This window comes from Bos javanicus, chromosome 24, assembly GCF_032452875.1.
Source record: "Bos javanicus breed banteng chromosome 24, ARS-OSU_banteng_1.0, whole genome shotgun sequence".
Taxonomy (NCBI): domain Eukaryota; kingdom Metazoa; phylum Chordata; class Mammalia; order Artiodactyla; family Bovidae; genus Bos; species Bos javanicus.
Genome location: NC_083891.1, coordinates 56966711 through 56979332, shown reverse-complemented (window position 1 = coordinate 56979332; position 12622 = coordinate 56966711).

Sequence of the window (12622 nt, the reverse complement as noted above, 5' to 3'; positions counted from 1 at the left end):
TCTTGATTCCAGCTTGTGTTTCTTCCAGCCCAGCGTTTCTCATGATGTACTCTGCATAGAAGTTAAATAAGCAGGGTGACAATATACAGCCTTGACGAACTCCTTTTCCTATTTGGAACCAGTCTGTTGTTCCATGTCCAGTTCTAACTGTTGCTTCCTGACCTGCATACAGATTTCTCAAGAGGCAGATCAGGTGGTCTGGTATTCCCATCTCTTGAAGAATTTTCCACAGTTTATTGTGATCCACACAGCCAAAGGCTTTGGCATAGTCAATAAAGCAGAAATAGATGCTTTTCTGGAACGCTCTTGCTTTTTCCATGATCCAGCGGATGTTGGCAATTTGATCTCTGGTTCCTCTGCCTTTTCTAAAACCAGCTTGAACATCAGGAAGTTCACAGTTCACATATTGCTGAAGCCTGGCTTGGAGAATTTTGAGCATTACTTTACTAGTGTGTGAGATGAGTGCAATTGTGCGGTAGTTTGAGCATTCTTTGGCATTGCCTTTCTTTGGGATTGGAATGAAAACTGACCTTTTCCTGAGGCGATTTTAAATTTAAGAAATTGTTTTACACCCAACTGCAGTTTTGACTTTTCATTTTGAAATAATGATAGGATCACAACAAGTTGCAGGAGGAAAAAAAATGCAGGGAAAGTCAGCTGTACCCGGTGCCCAGCCTTCTCTGTGGTAAAATCTATCGTACAGCATCAGGTCTTCCCCGACGGTCCAGTGGTTCAGACTCTGAGCTTCCACTGTGGGTGACATGGATTTGATCCTGGTGGGGAAACTAAGATTCCCCATGGCTCACAGAGCAGCTTAGCAAAAAAAAAAAAGAAGAAGAAGAAGAAGAAGGAATGTTGTAGGATAGTATCAAAGCCAGGAAACTGATGCTGAGAAGATCCAAGGAGCTTATTCAGATTTCACTAATTTTACGAGCACTCATGTGTCTGGGTTAGTGGTATAGAAGCCGCCTGCCAATGCAGGAGATGTAAGAGATGCGGGTTCGATCCCTGGGTCAGGAAGATCCCTGGAGAAGAAGATGGCAACCTACTCCAGTATTCTTGCCTGGAGAATCCCTATGGACAGAGGAGCCTGGCGGGCTACAGTCCATGGGGTCGCACATAGTGGGGCACGACTGAAGTGACTGAGCACGCACACACGTGTATGTTGCGTATGTGTGTGTGTGTGAGAGGCATCCGATGCAGTTTTATCACGTGTGCCATCACGTAACCAGCAGCATAATTAAGATACTGAGCTGTTCCATCACCCCAGGCGACCTTGTGTGGCCTTTTCCTATCTCCCCAACTCCCACCCTCGGCCCTGGCAATCACTAGTCAGTTTTCCCTATCTGTAAGTTTGTTATTTCAGGAATGTTACATAACTGAAATCGTACAATATGGAACCTTTGTGATTGGCTTCTTTCTGCTTGAGGTCCATCCAGGTTGCGGTGAGTCAGGATTTCATTCCCTGTTATTGCTGGAGAGTGTTCCATGACACGGATGTACTACAGGTTGTTTAACCAGTCACCTATTGAACATCGGAGTTTTTTCCAGTTTGAGGTTATTGTCAATAAAGCTGCTGTGAACATTTGCGTACAGGTTTTGCATGAACGTAAGGTTTTGTTTCTCGGAGTAAATGCCAAAGAGTGCAGTTGCTGAGTCATATGGTAAATGCTTGTTTCATTTTTTAAGAAACTGAAAAACTGTTTTCTAGACAGGCTGCAGCATTTTATATTCCCACTAGCAATGTACGAGAGGCCCAGTGATTCATATCCTTGCCAGCATTCTGTGTTATCACAAATGTTTTACTCATTCTGATAGGTGTGTTCGGTATCTCGTGATGGCTTTCATTTGCATTTCCGTCATGGCTAAAGATGCTGAACATTTCTTTGCGTGCTTTGTCATTTGCATATGCTTTGCAATGAAATGTCTGTTAATCTTTCTTTTTCTAAATTGAAGTATAGTTGATTTACAGTATCAGTTTCAGGTAGGCAACCGTGATTCAGTATTTTTATAGCGTGTACTCCCTTTAAAATTGTTATGAAATATTGGCGATATCCCCTGCTCTGTACACTATATCCTTTTACCTTATTTTATGCAGAGTAGTTTATACCTCTCTGTCTCTCTTTTTTAACCTGCAGACTAGCCAGTTGCTTGGTTTGATTTTATATATACTTACATATTTGACCATGCGGCGTGCAGAAGTCTTAGTTTCTAAGAGGGAACTAAGACGCCCTTCTGTGGGAGCAGGGACTGCCGGGGGAATCCGGAGTGAGCCTCCTGATCGCCTGCACCGGCTTTGCCCCTCTTCTCTTCCCTCCGCCCACCAGATTGTTCTTTATACCTATGAGTCTCTTTCTGTTCTGTTTGTTTATTGACTCTGTTTTTTAGTTCCGCTTGTATCATAACTTACAGAATTTATCTTTCTCTGTCTGACATTTCTCCAAGCATAATATCCTGAAGGTCCATTGATGTTGTTACCAATGGCAAAATTTCATTCTTTTTAGGGCTAAGTAATATTCCACTGGCTATATGTACCACATCTTCCTTATCTATTTATTTGCTGATGGACACCTATGTTGAATACATATAGTGGCTATTATTAGTAATGGATAAAAAAACAACAAGAAGGCTGCTGTGAGCATTGCGGGGTGTGCATCTTTTTGAACTAGTGTTTTTGTTGTCTTTGGCCGCACGCCCGAGAGTGGGACTGCTGGATCCTGTGGCCGTTCTAGTTTTAGTTTTTTGTGGAATCTCCATTTCGTGTTCCATAGTGGCTGCACCAACTTACATTCCTGCCAACAGAGTGCTAGGGTCCCCTTTTTCCAACATCCTCTCCGACATTCGTTATTTCTAGACTTCAGTGACAGCTGTTCTGACAGGTGTGAGGTGATGTCTCATTGTGGTTTTCGTTTGCGTTTCTCTGCTTAGCAACATTGACCGTCTTTGCATGTGCGCTTAGCCATCTGCACACCTTATTTAGAAAAATGTCGAATTCAGGTCTCCTGCCCATTTTTTTAAGTCAAGTTGTTTGCTTTTATTAAAACCGAGTTGTATAAGCTGCTTGTATATCAACGCTTTATCAGTCGTATAATTTGCAAGTATTTTCTCCCATTCAATATGCTTCCCTTTTGTCTTGTCAAAGATGATCCTGAGCTTATTTCATGCAAAATGGAATTTTTGTGGCATCTCAGTGACTATTGGTGGCTTCCTAGATCATAGTGTTTGACCAGGATTCAGAGGTTAGCTCTGGGCTCAGAACAGAGTGCCATTTGCCCACGCTCAGAAGGGGGACTGGCAACATTAGACAAGCAACCGCCTGTCCCTCAGCTGGGGTGATCCTCTCATTACACCAACGAGGAACCAGGGGCCCCTGGAGTGCGACAGAGTGAGCGGCTGGGCAGTGCACACTGTTGGCTTGCAGGATCTCAGTTCCCCAACCAGGGACTGAACCCAGGCCTCAGGCAGTAAAAGTGCCAAGTCCTAAGCACCGGACTGCCAGGGAATTGGCTGGATTTTTTAAATGATCGTCAACATGAAACATTTTATGCCTTCACTATTTTCATGATTAAGTTCACTGAAGTAAAAGAAATGGAGTAATACACTGTCAGTCGCCCCGAGAAGTGTCCCAGCCTTTGAACTTGTGTTTTTTTTTCTCAGGGAGACCTTTTTTCCCTAGATTTGGGCCAGGCCTCCGATACTGTGGTTCCCTCTTCTTCCTTGTGGGTTCAGGGAGGAGAGAAAGGCTTATCTGCTTCCTTTCCTACCCCACACCCACAAAGATGCTCCTTGTTCTTTTATCTAAGTCCACAAGTCAACCTTTTTCTTTATCACTTACCCTGGTAGAAGAAGCTGCCCACACCACTCACCCTGGGCCAAACACGGACAGAGCCTCCACCCCAATCATACGTAGTCAAAGGTCCCTGAAGAAACCTGAAGCAACTTCTAAAGTAGTGCAATTGTGTTTAAAATGCCCAAGGAAGCATGCACTCTTTAAATAGTGCATAGAGTCATATATAACTTTTTTTTTAATTTCTTCATTTGTTTGGTAACTTTTGGTTTTTCATCTGCTGGGTTTCTCTAAAGAACACAACAGTGTTTAGGCACAGGCCACTTTCGTGGTTATCTTGGTGTCTACATTACTCTCCATGTTTTCAAGTGCTTATAACTTCAGTCATTCCACCGTGGCTCAGGAACCCCTGAAACACTGGATCAGGGCGATACACTGGAATTATGCAAGGGCAGCAGAAAGAACTGATCTTCTTGCCAATAGCTGAGCCAAGTAAAGAATATGAGTCGAGGGTAGGTGACAGGAAGATTATTATTTTTGACTGAGATGTTGTCAAGAACGAAAATGAGGATGTCAGACTCCAGGGGATGGATGGTCCTCTCTGGTTTACACACACACACACACACACACACAGAGCTGGGCTCAGTGACACCATATAACAGTAATAGACTTGAGCACAGACACAGTTGCACTGGGCTGCCATGGCTGGTGGGCCTCCCCAGGAACAACAGTCCACCTCCACCCACCTGAGTGTGGGGAGGGGCTTGTGTCCACCTGTGGTCAACCTAGGTGTTGACGGACAAAATGAGGTTCAGGTGTGATTCCTAAAAATTCCATTTGCAAACTTCTTGAGGGTGAAGGGTTGAACTAAGTGGAATTATGGAAGCAATTGTCTGCATTTAATCGTCTTCAGTAATCGTCTCCTGTGGTCACGCATCAGTTCATTCATCTATTCAGCAGGTGTATCCCATGCACGTCTTTGTACCATTGCTGTTGTGAGCACTGGCTTTATAAGGATGAATGGGACAAACTGGGCCCCAGGCCACCGAAAGCTTACAGTCTAGAGAGTGGCTGACCGATAGAAATGCCATGAAATCCACATGCGAGGCAAATACGTAATTTTGAATGTTCTAGTAAGTACAGTTTTAAAAAGTGAAAAGAAAAAGGAAAAATTTATAATAATATTTTATTGAGATTAATAAGGAGATATTTTCTTTTCCTTCTCTTACACTATGTCTTAGGCATCTTACACTATGTCTTAGGCATCTTACACTATGTCTTCGGTATCTTTCTTACACTATGTCTTAGGCATCTTACACTATGTCTTCGGTATCTTTCTTACACTATGTCTTCGGTATCTTTCTTACACTGTCTTAGGCATCTTACACTATGTCTTAGGCATCTCTCTTACACTACGTCTTAGGTATCTTTCTTACACTATGTCTTAGGCATCTTACACTATGTCTTCGGTATCTTTCTTACACTATGTCTTAGGCATCTTACACTATGTCTTCGGTATCTTTCTTACACTATGCTTCGGTATCTTTCTTACACTGTCTTAGGCATCTTACACTATGTCTTAGGCATCTCTCTTACACTACGTCTTAGGTATCTTTCTTACACTATGTCTTAGGCATCTTACACTATGTCTTCGGTATCTTTCTTACACTATGTCTTAGGCATCTTACACTATGTCTTCAGTATCTTTCTTACACTATGTCTTAGGCATCTTAAACTATGTCTTCGGCATCTCTCTTACACTATGTCTTCGGTATCTCTCTTACACTATGTCTTCGGCATCTGTGGCACATATTCCAGCTGTGGCGTGACTCAGTTTGGACCTGGCAGGTTTCTAGTTTTCAGTAGCTACGCACAGCTCGTGGCTACTATCTGAGATAGTGCGGCTCCAGGAAACACAGTTCTAGGTGCCACACTTTACACAGTGTTCAGAGACTCATTTATTTTTTAAAAGATGTTTTATATACATATCTGCAGGAGAATGGATAAACAAACTGTAGTATATATGTCATATATATTACATATGTTTAGTTGCTAAGTCATGTCCAACTCTTGGTGACCCCATGGACTGTATCCTGTCAAGCTTCTCTGTTCATGGGATTTTCCAGGCAAGAATACTGGAGTGGGTTGCCTTTTCCTTCTCAAGGCAGTGAAAATGAATGAAACAGAGCTACACCTATCAAGCCAATGGATGACTCAATGTTGAACAGGAAGTTGCAGTAGAATGCAGGGATGATGCTGTGAAAGTGCTGCACTCAACATGCCAGCAAATCTGGAAAACTCAGCAGTGGCCACAGGACGGAAAAGGGCAGCTTTCATTCCAATCCCAAAGAAAGGCATTGCCAAAGAATGCTCAAACTACCGCACAATTGCACTCATCTCACACACTAGTAAAGTAATGCTCAAAATTCTCCAAGCCAGGCTTCAGCAATATGTGAACCGTGAACGTCCTGATATTCAAGCTGGTTTTAGAAAAGGCAGAGGAACCAGAGATCAAATTGCCAACATCCGCTGGATCATCAAAAAAGCAAGAGAGTTCCAGAAAAGCATCTATTTCTGCTTTATTGACTATGCCAAAGCCTTTGACTGTGTGGATCACAATAAACTGTGGAAAAATCTTCAAGAGATGGGAATACCAGACCACCTGATCTGCCTCTTGAGAAATCTGTATGCAGGTCAGAAAGCAACAGTTAGAACTGGACATGGAACAACAGACTGGTTCCAAATAGGAAAAGGAGTTCGTCAAGGCTGTATATTGTCACCCTGCTTATTTAACTTCTATGCAGAGTCCATCGTGAGAAACGCTGGGCTGGAAGAAACACAAGCTGGAATCAAGATCGCCGGGAGAAATATCAATCACCTCAGATATGCAGATGACACCACCCTTATGGCAGAAAGTGAAGAGGAACTAAAGAGCCTCTTGATGAAAATGAAAGTGGAGAGTGAAAAAGTTGGCTTAAAGCTCAACATTCAGAAAACGGAGATCATGGCATCCGGTCCCATCACTTCATGGGAAATAGATGGGGAAACAGTGGAAACAGTGTCAGACTTCCTTTTTCTGGGCTCCAAAATCACTGCAGATGGTGACTGCAGCCATGAAATTAAAAGACGCTTACTCCTTGGAAGGAAAGTTATGACCAACCTAGATAGCATATTCAAAAGCAGAGACATTACTTTGGCAACAAGTTTCGTCTAGTCAAGGCTATGGTTTTTCCTATGGTCATGTATGGATGTGAGAGTTGGACTGTGAAGAAGGCTGAGCAAAGGAGAATTGATGCTTTTGAACTGTGGTGTTGGAGAATACTCTTGAGAGTCCCTTGGACTGCAAGGAGATCCAACAAGTCCATTGTGAAGGAGATCAGCCCTGGGATTTCTTTGGAAGGAATGATGCTAAAGCTGAAACTCCAGTACTTTGGCCACCTCATGCGAAGAGTTGACTCATTGGCAAAGACTCTGATGCTGGGAGGGATTGGGTGCAGGAGGAGAAGGGGATGACAGAGGATAAGATGGCTGGATGGCATCACTGACTCGATGGACGTGAGTCTCAGTGGACTCCAGGAGTTGGTGATGGATAGGGAGGCCTGGCGTGCTGCGATTCATGGGGTCGCAAAGAGTCGGACACGACTGAGCGACTGATCTGATCTGATCTGATCTGATTACTCTATTTATAAAATGATTCAAATGTACAACATTAAGTAACATACTGTTTAGAAGTATATGTATTAAAATATAAAGAAATGCCTGGGAATGGTTAGTTCCAAATTAAGGATAAGCCAAATTCAAAAAGAAAGAAAGGAATACATAGAAGGCTCCTATAGTGGTTCAGTCACTCAGTCGAGTCCAGCTCTTTGTGACCCCATGGACTGCAGCATGCCAGGCCTCCCTGTCCATCACCAACTCCCAGAGTTTATTCAAACTCATATGCATTGAGTTGGTGATGCCATCCAACCATCTCATCCTCTGTCATCCCCTTCTCCTCCTGCCCTCAATCTTTCCCAGTTCAGGGTCTTTTCCAATGAGTCAGCTCTTTGCATCAGGTGGTCAAAGTATTGGAGTTTCAGCTTCAGCATCAGTCCTTCCAATAAACATTCAGGACTGATCTCCTTTAGGATGGACTGGTTGGATCTCCTTGCAGTCCAAGGGACTCTCAAAAGTCTTCTCCAACTCCACAGTTCAAAAGCATCAGTTCTCCTGAGCTCAGCTTTCTTTATAGTCCAACTCTCACATCCATATATGACTACTGGAAAAATCATAGCCCTGACTAGATGGACCTTTGTTAGTAACGTTTTATTCCTTCCACTGGGTAGTGAGTGCAAGGATATTTGTTATGCCTCTCATCCTTTGCAATTGTCTTAACTATTTCATAGCTAAAATGTCCAAGGAATTAAAAACAACAACACCATGGGAATTCCTTAGCGGTCCAGCGGTTAAGACTTTGCCTTCCAACACAGGGAGTGTGGGTTCGATCCCCAGTTGGAGAGCTAAGATCCCACATGCCTTGCAGCCAAAAAACCAAAACATAAAGCAGGAGCAATATTGTAACACATTTAATAAAGACTATAAATACGGTCCACATCAAAAAAACTTAAAAAAAAAAAAAGCCAGACTTGAGCCTGCAGCTCTTTCTACCTATCAGCTAAGAAAGGAATGACACTTTCAAGAATCCTTCACTTAAGAGAGCTGGAGTAGACAGTGTTGGAAATGGATAGCTGGCATTTTCTCCAACCCTGGCCACAGGCAGCAAAGAGAGGGAGGCTAGATGGTGCTCTGAGATACAAGACAGGTCATCAAACCACCTTGTGAAGAGCCAGGTCTGATTACTCAGCCTCCGTTGTTCCCTTTCCTGCCACATGGAACATAAACTCCAACCTGATGAGGTCTTGGGCATGACACTGACCTTCAACTTAGCCCTGATGTGAACACTGAGGGATCCCTTATGGAAAAGTCTACTGTAACCACAAGGCTTACCTGCTTTGGAACATGGTCAAATGTCACAGACTTAGACCATTCATTCTGAGATGAGAACTCAGTACCTGTGGCCATCAGCTGTGAAACATACTGGCCGAGTCTATCCTCAGATAGAGACAGATAGGATTGCCATGGTCCACCCTGATGGTTGAGGTCACTGACATGAGCTGGGTATCTGTATGTGGATCTGCATTTTATTCTATCAGTTCACGTGAGAGGAAATGAGGGCAAAAGCATTTGTCACTTAAGAAATGTTTTTATTTCTTTGGATGAATTACAGTTATTTGTTTCATTTTTCCAAAACATTTGAGATTACTTTCCAGCTGAACTATGAAGTGAGTAAAGTCTGATTTTTGTTTCTTCATTCATGGTTCCCTCCCCTTGCCTTCTTTTGATGGTGAAATCAGTTAGGATACCAGGCCATCTGCCATAAAAGAGAGGATCCAAAATAATACTGCCCTGGGTAAGACACTCATAGGTAAGAGGTTTATTTCTCTGACACAGAAAAGTCTAAGCTAGTAGGGCCTCAAATGCTTACCTAGTTACTTTGCAGTCTTCAACATGTGTTTTTTTTGTATTTGGCTACACCCCCTGGACTGAACCCACACACCCTGCATGGAAGGCAGAGTCTTAATCACTGGACCACCAGGGAAATCCCCAACTTGCAGTTTTTTTAATCTCATGATCCAACCTAGCTGCTCCTGGTCCTGCTAACTCGCCCAGTCAAAAGCATGACTTGAAAATTACACACATCACTTCTGCTCAAGCCCCATTGGCCAGAATTTAGTCCTATGCACACACTAAGAGGCAAAGGGTAAGGGGACGGTTAGTTTAAAGCACAGGACAGTCATTTGGGTTCAAAATGAAGACCCAAGTGATTTAGAAAAGGTTACATTTGTTCACTATGTGGTAAGTTGGTGATTAATTTGAGACTGTGCTCTGGAGGAGAGCTGGAAGACCTGAGTGCGCTAAGAAGGTGCTGACAGATTCAGTGATGACAGGAAGCGATCCTCTGGCTGGGAAGGAGAAGCCATAAGTAAAGGAGAGAAACTGGGGAGCTTACGAAAAGGGGGCTTGTGGCATTCCCTTTCTCCTTTCAACTCAGACCTTCCTGACCACTGGTAAGACTACCATGTGCAGGGGGATCCTGGGAGTCCCTGTGAAATTTACATCAGGAGTGAATTAATTATGTTGTTTAGTCAAAACGTGATACTCCTCAGTTCAAATTGTACACTCTAAGCAAAGTCAAAAGTTCTTACCTTGGCCACAAAGCCCATTGTTCATCTGGCCCCCACCTGGATCCTCCATCTCCCATCACCTCATCCCATCTTTACTGTGGCTCTCTTGGCTGTTTCCTCAGGACATAGAGCGTGTTTCTGCCTCAGGGACTTTGCACTTCCTGTTCTTCAGTCTAGATGGCTCTTCCCCCAATTATGTACTAGGCTGGCTCTCCCTGACTCCTTTCAAGTCTCTGCTCAAATGTCACCTCTTTCAAAAGGCAATCTCTGACCACTCTCTTTAAAATGATGCTGCTCAAAGTGGGGCAACACTCTGGAACTGGTTTTTTTTTGCTTTGTTTTGTTTTTACTGGTTTGTTATGAGTTAAGCACAGAAGTTTTGGGGTCTTCCTCCAGAATGTTGACACTCTTACAACATCCAAGACTATGATCAGAGGATTTGTCTCACTATTCAGGGTTTAGAGGAGGAGTTCAGGTGTGGCTGAATTCACGTGCTGAGTCACTTATGGTTGTACCAAATGCTAGTACAACTTCATGATATCACGTGATACTTAAAGGTTAGCTTGTCAAGTGTAGGACTTCCCTGGTGGCTCAGATGGTAAAGAATACACCTGCAATGAAGGAGACCTGGGTTCGATCTCTGGGTCGGGAAGATCCCCTGGAGGAGGGAATGGCAACCCACTGCAGTATTCTTGCCTGGAGAATCCCACGGATGGAGGAGCCTGGTGGGCTACAGTCCATGGGGTCACACAGAGTCAGACACCGCTGGGTGACTAACACGTTCATTTTCACTGTCAACTGTAACTCAAAATACTAAAAAAAATTGTAGAAAATGTAAGCATGCACTTATCTTTTATATTACATAATCACTTTAAATTCTTAGTCAAGCCTCTTTTAGAGTTTAATATTTTTGGTTATACTAGGGAAGAAAGCTTTGTATTAATTTTCTCATGCTTGGACATTCTCACTCTCTAAAAATAATCTCAGTGATTTGTTACTAAATGACAAATTAAAAGGAACCTTGACAGGATATTCTGTAAATAGTTCTCTTCTAACTGGAAGTGTGATTAATTCTTGTTCTAAATAGATGAAAAATCAAGTTTGGTATATTTTTACATTTTTATTAATAGCATTCTAACAATTATTAAAACATCTTGATGTACTACATTCTATTTTTTTAATTAATTATTTTATAATTGACCTTGGCATGTGACATGTGGGATTCCACTTCACCAGGGACTGACCCCAAGCCCCCTAATGTGAGCATGGAGTCTTCACCACTGATCACCAGGGAAGTTTTGATGTACTACAGAAAGAAAGTTTTCATAAGATATAGGCAAATCTGGTAAAGACCATTTTGAGTTAGATTTGCAAAACTTGCATCGTTTCCTGCCTTGGGAACATGCTACGTATCAACATCAACATGTGATAGAGGCATTTGGAAGAAACTCTCATTGTTGGAGGTCTCTGGTACCCGAAACTCAGTCATTTCCAATTGCTTCAACTCCAGGTCAGAAGTGAAGGGACATTTTGTTGATGTGTGCTGATGGTTGTATAGGGAATGATAATGTAGAGACTGGCTAGTAATCATAGTTACACTGTAGTAGAGAGAATCATGGTCTCCCAAAGATGTCCACGTGTCCTAACCCTAGAACCTGTGAAGTGGACTTTGCAAATATGATGAAGTCATGGATATTGGTGTGGGCGTTACTCCAGTCTATTTCCATATTGGTAGATCCCAACCTTGGCTGCAAGATAGAATTACCTGGTGAGTGGTTGCAACTCCTGACGCATGGCCACACCCAACAATTAAATCAGTATTTTTAAAACTCGTCAGGTGATTCCAATGTGTAGTCAAGCTTGCATGACACTGGTCTGGAGCACGGCTTCTCAAACATTAACTTTCACACCATCACCTGGGGGTCTTATTAGATGCAAATTCCAATTCAGTAGGTCTGTGGCAAGCCTGAGATTCTCTGATTCTAACAAGCTCCCCGGTAAAGCTGATGCTGCTGGCCCAGGGACCACACTTTGAGTAGCAAGGTTCAAGATAATAAGTGGCACCTACATAAAGGTGCAACTCAGTTCAGTTCAGTCACTCAGTCGTGTCCGACTCTTCGCGACCCCATGAATCGCAGCATGCCAGGCCTCTCTGTCCATCTAGTGAACAATTATAAGGAAAACTGGTAAGACTTTAGAGAAAGCTCTTCAGACACATTGTTATTACATTGTGATAAAATATATAGAAATTAAAATGTATCATTTTAACCATATTTAATGTTCAGTGCAGGGCTTTCCTGGTGGCTGAATGGTAAAGAATCCACCTATCAATGCAGGAGATGTGGGTTCAATCCCTGGGTTGGGAAGATCCCCTGGAGAAGGAAATGGCAAGCCACTCCAGTATTCTTGGCTGGGAAATTCCAAAGACAGAGCAACCTGGTGGGCTTCAGTCCCCAGGTTTGCAAAAGAGTCGATACAACTGAGCAACCAAGAAGCAAAACACTGAGTGCCATCAAGCACATTGGTTTTGCAACTATCATGACCATCCATCTTCATGTCGTTTCATCTTCCCGAGCTGAAACTCTGTACCCATTAAACACTAGTTGTTCAT